This window comes from Anas platyrhynchos, chromosome 6, assembly GCF_047663525.1.
Source record: "Anas platyrhynchos isolate ZD024472 breed Pekin duck chromosome 6, IASCAAS_PekinDuck_T2T, whole genome shotgun sequence".
Taxonomy (NCBI): domain Eukaryota; kingdom Metazoa; phylum Chordata; class Aves; order Anseriformes; family Anatidae; genus Anas; species Anas platyrhynchos.
The window spans coordinates 12303853-12324552 of NC_092592.1; the positions used below are offsets into that span (position 1 = coordinate 12303853).

General features: G+C 37.8%; 1 protein-coding gene across 11 annotated transcripts in view; it reads right to left on the bottom strand.

The window, feature by feature from the left end:
* Positions 1 to 20700, bottom strand: part of GRID1 (glutamate ionotropic receptor delta type subunit 1) — a 584921-nt gene that overhangs the window by 383732 nt on the left and 180489 nt on the right. The window lies entirely within an intron of this gene.

Here is a 20700-nt window from a genome sequence, read left to right on the forward strand (position 1 = left end):
TTTTCATAAGTAATCCTAAGGTTCAGTCCTTAAAGGAACACTGGCTATTATATTCGCGCTGCTAATTAATGTGAGAATTTTTTTTTCTCCCTAACCTTTAGATAGCTTTAGAAAACAAAAATGAAATAATAGCAGAAATTTTAACAGTAGCAGGTAGCATTTGCAAGCTGCCATTATCATAAACAAATGTAAATGCATTCATGAGTCCAGAAATAGTACCACAGTTTGAGAAAACATCTAGTAAACCAAACTTTGTCACTACATTGCCTTCCTGCAGATCATTTCTGTGCAGCAGCTGTACCCCTTTGAAAAGGACGTGACCTTATGGAAATTGGGCATTAGACTACTGCACTGGTACCTAGCCTCCTTTTCATATTTTGATTGTTTCTACAGTCTTACCATGGATTTTGTACTCCGCCCTGCCAAGTTCATTACTAGTTTCCCGAACACCTTCTTTCATTATTTTAAGTTGTAGTTTTTGTTTATCTTTTATATGTTATTTCAGATCTAAAACTGCAAATGCAAGAACAAGTTCAGCATTCTTCCCTCGATCAGTTGCAAGATACTTTCTTCCAAGATGGAAATAAGGAAAGCTTTGCAATGTCCGTTGGCCAGCCCAGCACCAGTGGCACACTCTGGAAGCCCAATGGTCTTTATAAGGAAGCACAGGAAAACTGTTCTGGCTCAGCATAGGAAAACCAACTGGCCCAGTCACCTTGCTGTGCTAGGAGTAACACCAAGAAAGTCCCTGAATTCTCTGAAGCAGCACTTGATCAAATATATTTATCAGTAACACTATCCTGTACTGCTCCCCACTATGGAAAAATAGAATTTCAGTTAAGATAAACTACAGATGCCCCTATATAATCTCGGCCAAAGTTTCTATTTAAGCCTATACGTTTTTAAATTGCTTGGAGATCTTCTCATTTCTGCTATTTATCATGCTAGAAACTAAGTCTACTTAGCTTAAGCAAGCCTAATCTTGCAGAAAACAATTTTCCTTTCCAGGATCCTTTTTATATCAGTTGCACCTCATGACCAGAAGGACTGAGGGTAGTGTGTATACCTACCACATCTGGATTTTCATATAAAATCTGACCTTAACAGCTTGAAAGATTTAGCTATTCACACCACCTGGTTAATAAACCATAACTATCTTCTCTATCACAGAGGTGCAGACTGCTTAATGATCATACAACTGATCATGAGGTGCTACTGATCTAAACCTACAAGCAGCCTAGGATTTCTAGCTGTTGACCCCTCAGCATCTTAAGAAAAAAACTCTAATAGAATTTATTGCAATAAGAGATGTAGAACAAGCAATTTTCAAAAGGTTTGTCAAGCTAATTACAACACTGGATGACAACCATGGCACAGCACTTTTATTTGATTTCTTTTCAAATACCTTTAAGTAGCTATTTCCAGATTAAAGGATTCAACCTGTTCCGAAACTGGGGCTGTTTCACATGACCTCCATAGCCAGTTGGGAGTTAAATTCCTCCAACTCAGACCTGAGTGGGGCTGGCTTGAGTTTTAGACCATGGAAGGAAGAGGGGTGGTTGATTTGCTTTTCCATGTTACACAGACTAATTGCTTCTAGTCAGGTGGGCAAGGCAGTCGTGTTAAATCTTGTTTCTGCTATTTGACTGAAGGTGTAGCAGAGTATAGCAATAGTAATGGAAAAACACCAGGGGAGCTATAGAGACAGATCACAGAAAGCCACACAGTTTGAAACAGGACGCAGTCTGCCTGTATTGTTATCCATGCATTCAGCACAGTTGTTCCAGCAGCGCCCTGCCTCCTAGAGCACAGGATAGAACCAAAAAAATCTCTTATACACTGAGCTCCACTACAACGTTTCAGTTTGAAACTAAAAGGGAAAAAATAAACGACCATACAAAGCGTTCAAGGGGTTTGAGCCAATGCATTCTCCCTCTCCCACAGCCAATGAAACCAGAAGCTGGAGGTTCAAACAATAAACAAGACATTCAAAACCACCCCTTCTCATGCAAAACAGTTTTTAAGGACTTGGCTTACTACCTCAACAGCTTCTCCCACAATACTTTTATTTAATTCTGGCTGGCTTATCTTGTCAGACAGTTGGTAAACTAATACTAACATTTATGTTGTTGGCTGGTATCACCTCATTGTTTTCTCAGATATATAGGTCTGTAACTAGGTATTAATTTTTATACTTTGATTATAAATCCATGATAGAAGGGGAAGATCTGACTACTGCAATTCACAACACCAATAATAAACCAGTGAATTAACACATGTAAACACTGACTTTCTGCCAACAGCTCTCAACCTCTCAAATTAAGTGTGAATTACAGAAACAAACAGATGAGGCAGGAAGGAAACCATTTTAATAATTACTGAATTATGTATATTGAGATAAGATTTAGAATCTTGATTAAGACTTTGGCCTTTCCTTAAGCACTGTATCGACAAGGATGCAGAGCCATTAGCCAGCAGAGACAAAAGCGAAACAGATGAGCATCAATCACTGTAGGCAAATTTTAAGCAGAATTCTTCAAAGAACTATTAATAAACCTTATAAGTTAATTGAAGAGTTCTATATGAATGATAGCAGAAGTTGCATGCTTATTTTAAAAAATGCTTGTACTTTGATCCAATAAAAAACAGCGTTATATAGATTCAAAGTTCTCATCTTTTTTATAATTATTCTCTAATATTTGTTTATTTGCAATATTTTGCTTGAGGTGACATATGGGTCTAACAAGGAAGACTTTTATATAACTATCCTGAATTCTTTCTCAGTAAAAGCATATCGTTTCCTTCCCAACATGCTTTCTATGCCATGTTTTTTTCTGCGTACAAAGCCACACATGCCCTTGGTGCATCACAAACAGCAGAAACAGTCCATAAAGCACAGACATTGCGGAGTAACTGCTGCCTTGTTCCTGACATCTGGAAAAGCACCTGCATGTCTGATTTCTATGATCTATAAAGAATGAACACTGCAAGATTTACTTCTTCCTAGGAAGTGTCTCAAAAGCATGAATGCTCATCTCCAAAAGCAACACACAAATTTGTGCCAAAGTTACACAGTGAAAACAGTCACCTGATACTGGCAGGTCAAATGTAAAAACAAAAGCTATTTTACAGCATACTGCTATCACCACTGAGGAGAAAACCTTCACTTTTCCTGACTCCATCTGTGAGGATATGAACTGTTGCCACACCTAGCTAGCAGTGAAGGAAATGTTCACAGCTGAGTCACTCAACATTCTACTACTGCTGATCAGGTGAAGCTTCCAGCTTCTTGCGCTTCCACTATAGGCATAAAGGAAACAGTAAGACAAACTTTCTGGTGACAGATGTTACTTCTTAATCACGCATCTTCCATTTCAATTAGAACTTTGAAAAATATATATAACTTATATTGCTCTTAGAAGATTTCTTTTAAGTTAATGTTCAGTGCGTCACAAAAGCCAGAGACAGAAATGCATCAAGTAGAATAAGTCTGCTAACCGGATCAAACCTCAGGGTCCCCAGATATAAATCACACAGAGAACAAAGCACTAGCCAAGCTTCACTAACAGATTTGCAAACACGTCTGATGGTCTTCATTTCATTTGGTCCCCACTGGTGTGAGGCCAGAGTTCAGGGGACGAAGGCAAGCAGAAGGAAGGAGAGCAGGGGAAGCAGGAGATAGGGGCAGAGCAAATATTTACACTTCCCTTTCTAGTCTACTTCTAAATTTGAAGCAGCAGCTACAAAAGTACAACTCCCTGAACTATGTCTTGGTTAGCTCTTCCCTAAGGGAGGCCAAAACCACAGGACAAACATGGATGTGATGAAGATGTAAAAACACATCTCCAGCACAGGCTCACAGGCTGACCCAGTAACTGAAAGGTTGAACTGAGGAAACGTTACCCCTTTCCCAATGGTACAGTAAGACCTGACAGCGGCCCAGTGTTCCTGCACAAAACAGGATGACAACACAGAGCAACAGTACTTGGTCTCTGTTTTTTTTTTTGTTGTTTTTTTTTTTTTACTTCCACATACATATATCTCAGCAGACTCTTTCAGAAAGACAAATCTTTGAGTACTACTGCACCCTACGTACAAGAACTTGATTATACATCCCTACTGGGAAACTACGTCCATCTCAACAGTAATGAGGATGTTTCATTCTGTCACCTGCTGCTCCTACAGTGTGCTTCTCTCCTCCTTCCAGAGGCAGAAAAGATGAAAATTCTCAAGAATTTTTATTTGGTACCAGGTGAAAGTAGAACTTAACTCCAGCCTCTGGCTTACAGACTCCTACATTATAGCATACAGGTTTCAAGCAACATATAAGCATTAGGGTCTGTTCTAACAAATCCACTCACCCAACAGGTGGTCCTACGCTACCGGGACAGGGCTGATTTTCAGAGGGCATCATAAATCTACTAAAACTCAAGGGGCCTGGGAAAAAAAACAAGAGTTATGGTCTTACAGTGACATTTCATGGTCACTAGCAGTACTTTGCTACCAACAGAGGGGTTTTTCCTTCATGACAAAGACCTTGGCTTGAGAAATGGTGGGTTTCTGTTTTAAATGGAAGCTATCTACCTTGTGGAAAGGAATACGCAAACGGTAAGCTATCTGTGTGTACTAGAAAATAGGGCAGTTAGAGCAGGTTTCCTCCCATGAAAACTTCTCTTTCAGATCACTAAGCCAACTGCCACTTGACAGAGTAACTGGTAGTCCTAAACTAGATGCACAGCTGGAGGAGCACAAATCCCCTATTTTAAATTGGACTTATCCCTTCACTAGTCAGACAGTAATTCCAATTTTGTAATTCCATTGCCCAAGCACTGCATGGGCTGGAAATCCGCTCTCTCAAAAAGGTGAATTCTCTTCCACAAGTACTGTTACGAAATAAACACACTGCTCTCTGTGCCCTTGCAATACAGGAGAGATGTTCCAGGAAAGGAAACTAATTGACATGAAATAAATTATCAAATAGCCAGGCAAGTACTACCATAGCTGCTGTAAGCAGGCAGAAGAACACATTGAAGAGTTAGAGAAAGAGCAGCAGTACCAATCTGGACTGCCTCTAGCTGAAGAAAAGAACTTCACAGCTACATCTACTTCAGCACAACAGCAAACAGCTGTACCTGAAGATCATGGATTTCACATATAGAATGTGCATGTAAAATGTGTATTTTCCTTCGGATGACAATTCTTAATGAGCCTTCTGTTTTCAGATCATGAACTGAAAAGCAATTGTTAGAGATATGTCTGCAGAAAAGAGCCACCATTATTTCCTGTTTTTTTCCTCCATTTTCTTTTAATGGATTACAAAAAGAAAACACGGTATTCATTACAAGGTGATTTATGTTCTCATTGTTCTTTTTCCATATAAAAATCAAAGATTTTTATTTAGAAGATTGCTATATCTTCACTACCAGGGTGAAAGGTAGAGCATGACTTCACATGGAGAAATAAGCACAAGCAACATCTGAAAAGCTTAAAAAAAAAAAAAGCAAAAAGAAAGGTGAGAGGGAAGGAAACTTAAATGAGGGAATAAAAATTAAAAGCATTTCAAATAGACTTGTTCCATATACAACATTGTTAATTAAATAGTGCAATAAGTCTGTAAGTTAGAAAGAGTAAGCATTTGTATGTGTTTGATGCATAATAAAACCAGTTTTCTTCCTGGATGACTTACAGGAAGGAAGTACATATCAACAGATGATCCAAACATGGAGCAGTCTGCATGTTAAATAAGATCTGTTGGGCCTAATGAAAGAAACTAAGTTATTTGGCACGTGGATTCCTAAACCAAGTTGCTCTTAACTCACATCGTCTTTGTGCCAAACAAGAGAGTCTTGCTAACAAGGCATTTGCAGGCTACTAAAATGGAATGCTGATTCAATGTGTTTTATTCTGCCTCAGAAAAATTCCAAAGGGTGCACTGCACTGGAAAAAAAAAAATGGTGACATGCCATCTGGAAGTTCACAATAGCATAGATGTAAATAATTAGAGTTTTGATGAGAGTCTCCCTTCTTTCCCTCTGGGGGTCTCCACAGTTTTGTTTCTTGTAATTCAATTGGACACCTGAAAAGCTTTTGAATAAATGCAAGAAGTAAGGCCAACCCTGGTGAAAAGCAGCCTGAGGCTCATAGAGAATCTTTACTCCTAGAGCTCCCAGCCCAGCCCTCCTGCTGCCCCATTAGCATGTGATCCACCAGAAGCACAGAACTTACATCTCATATAAATGCACAGAACAGCTTCTGCTCTGTGCATCCAGACAGCGACAGAGCATACAGACCATCAGAAGGCACAAGAGTGAGCTCTCCTTCCACAGCACCCAGGTACCAATCTGTGCTCTTCCAGGTGAGAACACAGACTCAGCTCTTGGAAAGTGAAGCACACAGTAGGTAAGCAGGTTAGGAGCGCACAGGGCTGGAGTCATGCTTTGTAGAGTAAAGGAGACATGGTAAGATGGCTTCCAAGTGGCATGGTGTTGCTTCCTCACTGCACAGTACATTTCAACACATATAGTGCTGTTAAAGTGTTCCACAACAACATCAATACTTAAACATTTCCCTTCTGACTCCACTAAGAAAGAATTTGGTAAAAACTAATGTTGCATCACGGTAATCCAATTGTGCACAGATTCTACAATTTAAGACCTTCAGCATACACAGCTAGTGATTTGCATCATCCCAGGGGCTGTACACATACTTGAGAAGCCTGTTTGATTCACAGTTCCTTAGTGATAGTGCCCATGTCTCTGCCTTAACAGTTACACAATTGTTCCCTCTGGCCTGTGACCTGATGGCAAACCAAGATGATGCAAATGAACGTGGCACAGTCCATCCTCTTTTTTCTTAATTCTCCTGGGATTATTGAATACATGCTGGCAGGGTTTCAAAGCAGAAGAACTTGATATTTCAATCTTTGTTTTTTTTCAGACTTACAAATCCTACTATATAGTAGAGTAGAGAGAAGGGAGTGATGGGTCAAGAAAGCAAGACTACAGCCAAATTTATAGAAATAAAAACAATTATACTGAATCTTACTTTCATAAGTAAGATTTGAAACATGCAGAAAAATCACTTTGGAATCATTACTCTGAAAAATTTGTAAATCATGTTTCCAATATGCATGACTTCACATTTAATTAAAACTGAATAAGGTAATTACTATGTGTTAAAAAGCAACTTAAAAGCTAGTTGAGTTGAACAGCTATACAGTTACTATGTGCTGACTCTTCTGCACAATTGCAATAGACTTACTATGGAAATTCATACGTTTTTAGTCTCAGGAGACTTTACTAAACAATCAGTCCTCTTTTCATAAAATCTACTTACAAGATTTGATGCAATTCCCACTCTTCATTTGTTTGGTCAGTGAAGCTGACCGTACACATGACACTGCTATTCTGTACAGAACCTTTCACCACTCACCATCAACTTCATTACATCTGATCTAAATCTTGTCCAGTAAAGACCAGTTCTGTACTTCAAGAACCAGATGTCTGCAAGATGAAAGCATGAGAAGTTTTGTTTTTCAAATCTTTATCTCTACTGCAGAATAACAGCAAGCAGAAAAATACCTAGAGAATTATTATTAAGTATACTATTTCTGAATCCATGTAAGGCAGAGTATTCATCACAACTTGATAATAAGAGAAATCATTAATTCTTAGCATTGCTTATCCAAGATTCCTCTAGGTCATGGATAAACCTCAGGCCCAGGGAAGGGACCTCGCTGGAAAGTGAAAGCAATCAAAGTTGATGAAACAACTCCAGTCTTTAAAAAACAAACAAACTCATTGTATAAGACTATACAAACAAATCTGTTTCTCTCTGTTCTTCTGAAGAGGGAGAAACTGAGGAGCAAAGCAAACTGGACACATCCTGGAGAGCAAAAATGGCAGGAACAAATATGAAGAGCTCTCCTGACTCCATGTGTGGTATTGTACTTGCTAAACCACCCACACTGTTTCTCACTACTCTAATACTGCAACTCCGATAAACAACATTTATGAATGGAAGGCTTAAACAGATTCAACTATCAGAGTGCAGTAAGAGAGAAGAAATACATATCAGACCAAATATTGTAATAACTAGAGACAGTTTCTTTGTCAACTCTCAAATGCTATTCAAAATCAAGGCAAGAGGCAAAGCCTAGAGAAATTGTGTTTGGAAATATCTAGCCACTTCTGCAGGTCATATTATGCATGAATATTATTTTTTTAGGCCATACATGTTTCAATAAAACTTTTCCTGAGTCCCTCAACTACTAGCACACTGCTTACTACACACACTACAGTAAACCACCTGTGCCCAAGAGAGTCACACTACAACCATTTTCTTCCCCAAGGCTAAACAGAAAACAGCCACAAAGCCATCCTACATCATGCCAGGTAGGTGGACATACATTATGTTTCACAATTTGGAGTGATAGCCTTCCAACTTATTCACACAGAAGAAAATTAAACTATTTCCCAGACACTTCTGTGTTGGCAATCCAGCATTCCCTTAGCTAAAACCACTCTTCCCAGTAAGAAGGTAAATAAGGCAATGCCAACAGACAGATTTAGGACTAGGTCTGGGCATCCAAGGAGGCTTTAATAGAATCACTCAAAGCTTTACAAAACATCTGTGCTATACAAAAACATTAAGGAACAATCTGGATAAGTATAAGTCAGAGAACCTGGGCCTGAACTGATGCTGACTGGTAATAAGCTCCTGCCTCCATGGCACAGTGTAACTTTCCAAAGTTTCCCTACTCTTTTACTTTTGTGTCTTACACACAGAATTATTTGCAAAATGAAGTCTCAGGTGGATCCATATGATGCATACATCTGCTGGATCCAGATCAGGCCTGCACAAATAACTGTACATCTCATCCTCAAAAAAGCATCCAATTCCTTTACATTAATAAATAAATTTTCATTGCTGAGTTCAAACCCATTCCATCCCTCCACAACCTCTTGCATGGAGAACAGTGGTAATGCTGTAACAGAAGTTAACACAAAAAGTGGCATACATAGTGTCTTTACCTGGCTCTTTTAAATTGTCCTATCTAATACACAGATAGAAGACTGAAACAGAAGACAGGGATCCAGGACCTGCTAAGTCATACATAACATCCTAAAAGACTTAAGCAGCTCAGCATGACCCTTGATGGGTCTGTTAGCCCACCAATATACTTAAGACAACAGCCACTGTACCCATGGCCTGAAAAATAAAACCAGTAATCATTTTGCAATTCGTGCATGGCTCAGTAGCACCTTCAGCTCCCAGACCTCAGTGTGCATCTTTGCTGATTCTGACTTGGGACAGCACCTAAGTGTTCACAGTTCTTGTTTTCCAAGCAGAGAAGAAATGCAACAAATCTGACAGGTCCCTCTAGTGACTAGGAAACCAGGACCATGGGACATACTTTTTGATTTCTCTTAAAGATCCGGTTAACTAACAAACTTTACAATAGTTTAATTTGTAAGGCTCATAAATTAACTAGAAGTACTTTTTCCTGAATTTCATTTGTAATTGTGGGCCAAATATGCTTTCTATCATTAACCAGCTAGTTGTGAAGTTCCCTTCAATGTATTTACAATAAGGGACTTTACATTAAATATAGATATTTAAAAGTCTGGTTAGATGACCTGTTAAAGGCAATGCAGATGCAAAGCTCATTTTAGTATTTTGTCTTGGTTTATTTTGTTTGCTTTTAATACCACATCACTGCCAAAGTTTACACAGCACTAAAGTATGTTTGCAGATATGCCTTTTAGCCCTTATGTCTTTTAGGGCATGGAAATTTATTTAATGAAAAATCATTACTGGCTCTGAATAATAATACTTAATCATGAAAGAAGATATAGAATAAGAGAAGGAAAGGTGTCCTGTTTAAAAAAAAAAAAAAAGATAATTTAAAATATTTTTAAACCTTTTTCTATGGTGAAGATCAGAGATTGCTTTGCATGAGTCTGTAGGTCCATCTCTGAAGTACTTCGCCTTTTTCTGCCAGGTACCATTTCTGATAATTAAGCTTACTGGACCTCTGATTCAACTTCCTACATGGTGACCTCATGCTGACATCCTTTCAAAATAAATTTCCTTATAAATTACTGATTTTATGCCAGCCAAGAGGCAACCATCAGACTGTTAAACTGACTAGTGAGTAACTCTAACACTACCCTGTGGGAGGAACATTGTAAGTATAGATATAAACAAAGAGGAATTTTTAAAGAAAGAATAAAAGATTCTTAAATTTGATTTAATAAGTTTTTTGCTTTTGATGTAGTAGACATGAAATAACAGTTAACTGAATGCAGAAGGCAGGGAGAATTGCTGTTAGACATTTTGTATCCCCACAGCTTCTGAAGAAAACACTTTGAAATGCCAGAAAACACAAGAGATGGTAATAAGGATAAACAGAAAGATGTGCCTTGCTATAGATTTAAGGACACCACTAGAGAACTTCACACTGATTCATCCTGTTTTTATGGAGCTATGAAAATAAATAGCGCAATAGCAGGCAGAACTCCATCACCTCTTCGACACAGCCAGAGAACCGTCAGAGAGCGCTGTGACAAATCCACTACAATACAAGTCATTTAACAGTGGAGAAGCTGGGAAGCATAGACACTGTACTAAGGGAGATGGCCTGTCTCCCTGGTAGTGGGTTTCTATTTGAAAGCCTTACCTCTGCTGAATACAGCTTGCAGGGAAATGAAACAACTCTACTTTAAAGCATGTAGAGACAACAGTCCTCTCCAAGTATAACCCACCATCCTTCTGATGGAAGAGCTTTCATACCAAGTGCACTAGAAGTTTTAGCTTTATATGGCCTCTCAAAAAGGCCTCTGAAAGCAAAATGGTTTTCTATTCTTGTTAGCATTCTTCCTCAGTACAGAACTTTCCACACTTTTATAAATAATGGTGAGACATCACAACTGTTCGTTTGGTAGAAACAGAAGTATGTAAGATTAATTGGCCTCCTTCAGGCACAGAAAGAGATGAGCATTTGAAACAAGCATAATAGTAAAAGAAGGATAAGTAATTAACCTTTTTGACTTGTCTGTCTCCCTCTGCTTGCAGCTGGGCATACAACTTTTTCCCATTAATGCAAAAATAACTGATACAGGTACTAGTGCTTTCATCAGTTAGGTATTCTTCAGTGTTCTCTGTGAGATCAAAATAAAGCATATTCCTGTTCTGAACCAGCATGGATATGAGAATAGACAGCATATTTCCAAATGCAAAATCCATCCAAAAGTGAGTTCTTTATTACAGGAAGAGGTTTCATGTCACAGTTCAGCAACTAGTACAGATGAGTATCAATGGAAAACGTGTTGCAATAACCATTTCTGAAACAATGTTCTGTATAGGAGGTAACCACATACCTGGAGATGGGGAGCTCAGCTTTTATCCAACCAATCCCCTGATTATTATTATTTTTAAGATCTAAATCAGCCCTAACTGGCTGATTCATTGGAATAGGTTAGATCACCAAAATCCAAAAGGCACTCTGTGCAGAAATCTGATGAAGCTTATCATTCAGCAATAGGCTTGCAATGAAAACCAAGAGATCAGTGTTGTTGAAATCATAACAGAAAGAGAAAAGAAACTGAGCATAATATTGAGTTATAATCCTATCATATTGTAGTATGTTACTACTCTCCTTTCACTTCATTTTCCCATTAAGACAACAGAAGACTCCTTTCAACAGAAATCACTCTTCTAGTATACGCTACCTCTTGCTTTAATTGAAAAAGGAAAAAAAAAAAGAAAAAGGAAAAGCAATAAAATTGCCTTGTGTCACAGTGATACGCTGGAAGTATAGCCCATAGCACTATCCCAGTTCTGGGTGGAAAGACCAGCTCCATAAACAGCCGAAATACTTCTCTGCTTGCTTGTTGAGCACCAGCACCATCTCCAGTGCCCAGAGTGGGGAGGCCTGCCCACAGCTGGACAAATGATCCCTGAGTAGGGAAAGTAACTAAAACTTCCTATAGTTATACTTCCAAGTGTAAAAGAGAAAACTCCTTTTTAATTCAGTAACCTTATCATTGATAACAATGACGGTAAGTGCATCCAGTGATAATGATCAGATCTCAGACTCCTTCCTCTCTTCTTCCCACCTATTTCCTTCCTGTCATCCACACCAAGCGACAATATCTTGCAGTTTGTTTTATGACAGCCTTCCAGAAAGAAAATTTATTAGCTAGCAGTTTGCACAGATCCAGACTTGCGGAAAAAAAATCTTTTGCAAACCACAACTTGACTGGTTTTGAATTGCACATAATCTCCAGTCATCTCAAGATTTAGTTCCCTGGTCCAAGAAAGAGAGTGATCTTGATGTTGTTTTGGAGAGCACAGCCGCTAATCCCGCAGGCCTTATTCCCTTCCTGCATCACATACAAGGGGAAGACTGATGTTGTGCCTGCAGCACAAAACATAGCGACAGCAGGATTGCCAAGCTTTAAAGAGAAAACCTTGGCAGCGCAAAGTCTACAAGACTTTTTTTTTCCCTGCAGGTCATTCATTTGACTTTTGTCCAAGTCAATAGCACACAAAGGTTGTTACCATCTAGTGCCTGATCTTGCAAAGTGCTAAGCCATCTGAGGCTCTGATGGTTAGAAGAATTTCACTGACTTTAATCCCTAAAGGCTACTCTGACATATCTGGAAAGGCAGGGGAGATTGTATTTAACTGCTGAGCATGAACCCACAGAAAAACACCCTCATTATATCTGCCACCTTTATTTTCAGCTCTCAAGCTTCTTCAGCTTGAGAGTGAGTGTCTCCTGAGAACAAGCGACCTCAACTGTACAGCAGCGATTCCCAAAGGATAAGGCAGCTCATTGACAAAACAGAGATTATACCTATATCTGCTTCACAGGTTATGATTTTCCCTTTGATTAGTCAAGGGCTTTCTACAGAAGGCAAATGCTAATGCAATAAAAACTAATAATGCAAAAAATTAACAAGTAACACCTTATAACTGAAAGGTAATAAGGCTAACAGACCTAATAATTGCAAAGAAAACATCAAAAAAAAACTCTACTAGTGCAAGTGAGAGGAAGAGTTTGTATTAAACCAGAGGAGAGTAGAAGACAAGCATCCTAAAACTTGTAGAGTTGAAACATTTAATCTTCTGTCAACATTAATATTACTTATTTCTACATATGGATGCAATCCAACGGAAGTAATATTTGTAATGAATGCCAATTTGTTACACCACTTCACACTATAATCTCTAACTTTTAAACCCTGAAAGGATCCAGACTTTTAAGTTATTTTAATATTTCATTTTTGTCCATTGCTCCAGACCTAGATTTGAAAATAAAACTGTTCTAAGCTCCAAAAAGATCCTATTCAGTCCTTCTCTGCATCCAGGTTACAGTTTTAGCATCATAAAACCCCACACAATTACAAGTGGGAATTTCCAAATCATCCTTACACCCCTTACATCCAGGTCTGGAAGGTGCACAGACACAAGACCTACAATCTGTAATTTTTTCATATATCATGAGACTATTTTAGGTTGCTTTTATGAGATGCATAAAATTTATAACTTCATTTTCCCTTTCCTTTGGAGTCCACATGTTAAGGAAGAGGCCTCGTAGGTAGCAGGGACCAAAAAAAAGACAAGATGAAAAACAAAAGAAGCCCTGTAAATTATAGGGAGTACATCACAGCATGGTATGACACAGGTTGCTCTTTATCATTCAAGATACCTTTGGCAATTTCTAAATACGTGTGAAGTCTGTGTTATAATATAAATGATATCATAAGTATCTAATTCAAATGACTTCCAAACATTTAAATGTTTTAATTGGTCATCAAATATTTCTGAGGAATTAGATCTTTAAAATAATGATAAAAACTTAAATCCCTAATATTATACAGGCATTAAGCTCTTCAGATCCATAAAGTATTTTACATTATTCCTATCACACAAAAGAAAATTCATATTCATTAGTTAAAAAAACACAAAGCCCAAATATATTTCTCTGAATATTTAGAATGGTTTAGATCTTGCTTTTCATATTTAAAATACTTGAATTAAGTGGCTAAGGTTATTTAGTGGGGAGGCAGGACAACTACCAGTGAAGAACTACTTTGTTTCAAATTTACAGTCTGCAGTTCCCTAAGAATAAAGTAGCACTACTGAGTTTCACATTTGATCAAATTATCTCTAAGCTACATCAGTAGATTAGGATCTTTCACTTAGTCATTTTTCTCATAGGGCTTTGCAATTTTTTTAAACCAATATTTTACTATTAATAACATGTAGTCTACAGATCAGTGTAAGACACTTTATGTTGGTATGAATCTCTGTAGTTGAAAATTATGATTTTATTAGTTTTAAAATCTTCATTGGTTTTAATGTCTTCTCTATATTTTACTCTACACATTTATCTAAAGATGCGTGTACCGCATCGTGTCCATTGTTCTAAAGAATATTTTAAAGCATAAATAGATGCAAGAAGTGTTTTTAAGTAGGGGAAATTGCACTTACTGCACATGCTGCCTTAAAAAATGTGAAGTACAAACTTACCATTATATTTATCTTCCAAACAAAGAACAGAAGAACCATTTTTCAGTAAGTTGTGAACAACTCTCAGAAGCTGTATGTTCAGCTTAAATTGAATAACTTAGCCCATATACACCATTAATTAGGCACAGTATTTTTAAAAGATAGATTTTCCCAACAAAAGAAAATAGACTCAGCATTTGAGAAAGACTGCACAATGCATACATGCAATTACATTCTTTATATCAAATGCAGACCACTAATATTCACACAGATGGAGTTGTATGACCAGTGCAAGAGCAGAAAGATGAATCCACTATCCTGCAAGCAAACATACTACCAGAAGAGCTGTGCCTTACTACAACACAAGCTATCAAAGAAAATGTTTCCAATCTAGAGACATTCTTAAAAAAAAAAAAAAGGCACATTAAAATAGAAATAATGGCAATCAAGTCTCTAATAACATAACATAACGTAGCCACTGTTTAAAAACAAACAAAACCAGAAAACATACAGACGTCTTGGTGTAACCAGATAACAATTATCTTTAGAGAAATCTCTGAATAATCAGCAAAGCCAAGCCAAGCCCTGCTTTCCACTCACATAGAAATTTGGTGGTGAAAAGCTGATATAGAACAGTGACAATTATATTTAGACATTTAAGATTTTCTTCCATACACCAAGTCTTCTGCCTCAGCTTCATGAATCCATAGATAAACCAAGGTGACCCATTAGCCTAACAAAGCTACCTTAAGCCAGTTCCCACAGCTACAGGCTAAAGAAAAGGGTACAGCTTTTTCCTCCTTGGTTCATATGACCAGCAGAATCAAGGGAGGAAAAGGAGAGATGGTTAACTTTCAGGAAAAAAAAAAAAAAAATTGGAGCAAAGCTCAAAATTACAGTTTTGGATGAAAAATTCCAACAGTACTTGCTCATTTCCCCATCCTTCTTTATCTTCCTTCTGCTCGTGGCTCACATAAGATTCAGTTTGAAAGGATAGTTAGGCAAACATTAAGCTCGAAGAGATGAGGTTCCTGTTGACTTCAGAAGTCTACTTGTATGCCTGCTCAGCAACTGACAAATACCACGCTGAGTATCTTTCAGGGCAATGTTTATCAGGTCTTCATTTTACCAAAACACAACTCCTTCAATTTAAAGAACTAAACAAGGTTTTAAGCACATAAGCCTGTAAACTCATTTCCCAAAATGCCCAATGAAACTGCCATTAATTATATTCCTTGATCAAAGAGGAGAATCACAGATTGCAGGTTACTCACCACCTTATTGAAAGACAGCAATGTAACAGTGTATAATGACAGTCAGCTATCAGTGCTCAGTCTCAAGCATGATGAGCACTTATCGTAACCAGAGGCTTAATGCCTTGCAAAGGCAGCATCTTCCATGGGGGCTGCTGAGTGACTACATAACACATGCAGCTCCAGTAGCACCCGAAAAAAACTCTCAGTGCCTTCTGACCAGGCTGCACAGCAAATATTAGTATTTGGTTGACTGCTTTCTGCAATTGTTGTCATAGAACTATCAGAGTTGAAAAACTGAAATTATCTGTTTCTTAGCACTCACTCCCCACAGGAGTTGTGCAGTTGGGCAATGCATCCTTGAATGAAGCCATAAAAGCAAGTGTGCCAAATGTTTCTGTACTTAAAATTTTTGTACGATATTCCAAGGTCATATAGTGTTGATATCAAGTTCATACAGCTATTGTGTGTTTGAACTGTACAAGAGTTTGTCATAGAACTGTGGAGGTAACAGAAGCCTGTTGCGGTACTTGGTGTTGAATGACACCAGTGAAACTATAAACAAAATAGTTTTGTGCTTTGCAAGGAAAATATAGCTGGAGTAATAGTCTGTATTGATAATAAAGATGATTTACTACTGTTTTGTATTGGATTTGATTGAAGAGAATGATGTTTCTAATGGTTTGGAAACCACTTAAAGAATGAGCATTTCTAATAAATATTTCTACAATACTGATGTATTATTCAGGCCAGAGAAAGGCTAACCTTTTCATAAAGCAGTGGGGGAGATACTGAGCTTCTTACCATGTCATGGAACAATGTACGAAGCGGATTACAAATGTTTCAGAGTGCTAGAGAGTCTTGGATGCTGAATTGCTTGACAAGGTACTCATGAGTTTAATAGAGCCTTGAATGTAAAACATCCAACTGTTATATGCTGTGAACTGGCATGTCCTAAGTACCTGCAAGCCACATTTAGAATTAGCTTTTTATTCACAACACATTAATTCTTGGATACCACATTGGAAGCCGGGTTATCATGTTCTGCATAACTCCTGTGTTTGTGGGGAATGAGTGCTGAGACAGATTGACAGTATTTTCATCAGTTAGCTTCATCACAGGTTTCATGTTGCTTTGTTAAGAAATGAAAGCTCACACACAAAAAAAAAATGGTAGTAGCATGGATATATGTAATTTCTCCAGTATGCTGGATTCTTGTTTCTCCTAGGGAAAAAATTTGTTTTCAGCAATGTAGAAAGCATAGTCCGGCCTCAAAGGACACCAGTCATGTCAAGCCATCAAAATATTTGACATTCTCAAAATAAAAACACAAAAATCAGAACTCATCCTTGTGGATAAATAGTGGGACACTATTCCTGACAGCCACAATGACCAACAAGCTCTCAGGAGAAAAAAAAAAAAAATAAAAGAAAAAAGGAATTTTCACCCAGGATGCAGATCAAGAAGAAAATGTGTAAGATGTGAAGGAAAACTAGCAGAAAATGATGAAAGTAACACATTTGCACAGCCTTAATTACTTAGATCGGGCCTTTGTTCCTCTCACCCCAGTCTGCATTTGCTTAATCTTGTGGAATTTAAACTATCTTTTTCTTTTAATATTTTTACTAACACAGTCCTGAAACTAGAACTCAATCTTCATTAAAAACATGACATACACCGTGCACATTGATGAAGCTGTCCCATTTTGAACCATATGACTGGATCAGGGACTGATTCCTTCTCCCTCGCTTTGCATACAGTATGCATTTACTCAACTAACAAAGTGGAACTCCTTCATGGAAGATGCTGAAAGCAAATAAACCATCCTATAATCGCTTACAAAGCTGGCCTCTCCTACACTACCATAAGAAAGCCGTGTTTAACTCTCCAAGGAGACGATAAAAGATGATTCTTCCATATCTCAAGAAAGCATAATCATCCCTTGTCCTTTGTGAACAGTATAAAAAGTGAGATTTTCATTTATCCCCAAACTAAAAAAAAAATTTAAAAAAATCCAAGTTTAAATAGTAAGTTTTGTTGTTGTTATTGTTTGTTGTTGTGTTTTTGTTTTTTTGTTTTGTTTTTCCAAATGAGGAGGACTTCGATTCTGATGCTTTCCGTTCACCTCAACAGGGATTTCACATTTCCCCCTTCATCACTCAACTTCAGTCCCAAATGACCCACTCTATTTGAACTGCAAGCATGCACACACACACACACTGAACACTTCATCTATATTAGCAACTAACTTAAAACAACATGAGCAGATGTCCCAAGCAGCGGATCAGCTGGTAAGGTTTAACTTGGGACTACCATTGATTCAATGCCACAGGCTGTGTCCTTCAGAAGCTTTATGTGCACTCCTGGAGAGCATTTTCCTGTTTAACTTTATCTGAAAAGGCACAGTTTGTGAGAAATTGGTTAATGACACAAACCAAAAGTCAGTAACTAGGGAAGAGACTGGCTAATGATTAGCCTGCTGATTCAAGTTTGCACATCCATATACAACCGAGTCCCAGTTGCAATTTCAAATTTACTTTATATGGACATCAACTATGAAAACATGCCCAGTATCTTCATTCACACATGAAAAAAATTCTTCTCATAGCTCTCATTTCTACTGGAAGTGATGAAGAGGCTCAGTCCGAGATCAGTGCAAGAGTAGGCAAACCAGAGGTGCTGTTTTACAGTCCACAGAGATCCTACACCTGGCTCCTCACTGCACAATCCATTCCTCAACAACGAAAGCATAAAATCACTCCAAGATTAACTTGCAAAAGCCATTATGTCAAGAGCTTAAACTTCCCATGAAATAAATTGCTATGAATCTTTGTCTCTTAAACATCAGCTTCCACATGCAAGCTTCTGCTTCTAAATTCTCTGAAGAAGAATCAGCCTACATGAACCAGGTTAAAAAAAAAAAAAAAAAAAAAACTTGTGAGCTAAAACAAGCTGCAAGATATGCACATACTAAGTCTAAAATTCCCAATTATAGTGAGACTTACATACGAGTTTAAAAAAGTAAACGATTTGGAGTTGACTGTTGGTTTTGTTATTTTTCCAGAAGCAGGCTCTTCATTATTTTTCCCCCTGTATAATACTGCAACAAAAAAGTCTTGAGAAATTAGAGCTTCATGGTTAGAATTAATCACATTTTATAGCTGTCAGTTCAGAATAGAGATCCTCACTGAATATAAATCCAGACAAAAGTTCAAATAAATGACAGAAGAAAGTGTCTGATGAACTTAAATTTAAAATAATATTTAATTTTGAATTTTAAATCTAAAAAAAAAAAGTATTTTTTAAATGATTTTGACACAGAACATAGGTCTGGAAGAACCAAAGTATTTAAAAAAGCAAACTAACATGTCATGATGCAACTTCTGGACAGGACAGAGCTTCTGGAAGCTCTAATCACTTGTGCTGGAGCATATCCAATAATCCCAAATTAATACACTGCCCTATTTGGACTGTGGTAGGTCTCAGCAACAGCTGACACTTAGCCTTCAAATTTTGCATATATCTGACAGCAAAGAGATAAGACAATTCAAGAGTGAAGAGAAACAAATCTCTAACATACCTTACAAAGTTTGAGTAAATACATCCTATGTTCTTACTTGAGAGGGTTGGAAGAAATCCCTTGTACAGAGTGGTTATCAAATAAATTAATTCATTATATTAAAGCAGAGGAGCTACCTCAACTTCAGATCTGGGCCCGAATGGAATAGGTTCCATTTAGCAGAAGCTGAAGGTCTAAAGATGTACACTGCTTGGCTGGAGCTCCCAAAGACAGTCTGCAGACACTGCTGTTTCATTAAATTAGTTTTCCTTTTTCCCTTTCCAGAGCTACTTGGACCTGGGCTTCACTGCCAGTAAGCTTTCCTGGTGGGAAACTTGTAGCAGGCTACTAAAGGAGCCATCCCTGACAACGGCAATTATTCTTCCCACCTCTCAGGAAAGACATGTTTTTGAGAAGTAAAGCAACCCATCCTGCCACACCACAAACAGTTAACAACCGTGTAAGTTTTATCATTATTAGCAGCACACCAGATAAGAGCTTTCAGTGATGACAGTTTATGGTTGATAGAGCAATGTTAAAGCAGTGCTATGAACAGTAGAAAAAAGTAATCAATGAACTGGGTTATGCATGTACACCATGACACAAGTCAGTCATTCAAAGTGTGAACTAAAATAAAAGCCTCTCTCTAGATGAGCTAGTGGAATCAACAGTAATCCTTCACAGCTGGAAGCCTACATGCTCCAGCACTCCACAGAGCTCACTGAATATCATTGAGGAGCTCATTTACACACTGGTAGTTTAAGAACACAGAACTCCCTCCTCACTGATAGATGCCTCACAGTTTTTGCTGCCTTTGAAATAAGTCCTTGTAATTCATGACGTGCCATTAACATTCACAAAAGGTGAAAAAGTCCATCTAAATAGAAGCAAAAATTACCACAGAGCAGTTGTTCACCAGCTTTTGCAACAAGCCAGTACAAAAAAACTTGTGTTTACTAACAGCTAGTAATTAATGTACACCATAGGGTACACCTTGTTTAATTTCATAGTCCTGTATTTTATGTGAATGAGGCATCTAGTAGAAGAAGAAAAACGAACCATCTGTTAAAACGCAACAGAAACATCCTTGATTATAAACCACAGTAGGATTCAATTGGTCCTTGAAGAAATTTGGTTGTACTTCCCTAATACCCAAGCTTAGCTATTGCATTGCCAAGTTTTTCCAATCCCATTCTTAACTGTACTTCCTCTAGTTTTATAAAGGGGATATAGTTACAGAAAGAGAACCACGACCACCAATGTATTATCTTGCAACTTGTATAGTTTCTTACATCCACAACACCATTAAGAGCAAGACTTTTCTGTGTCTTTTGCACCCACTTTGCATAGGTGAAAAGGATTTCATAA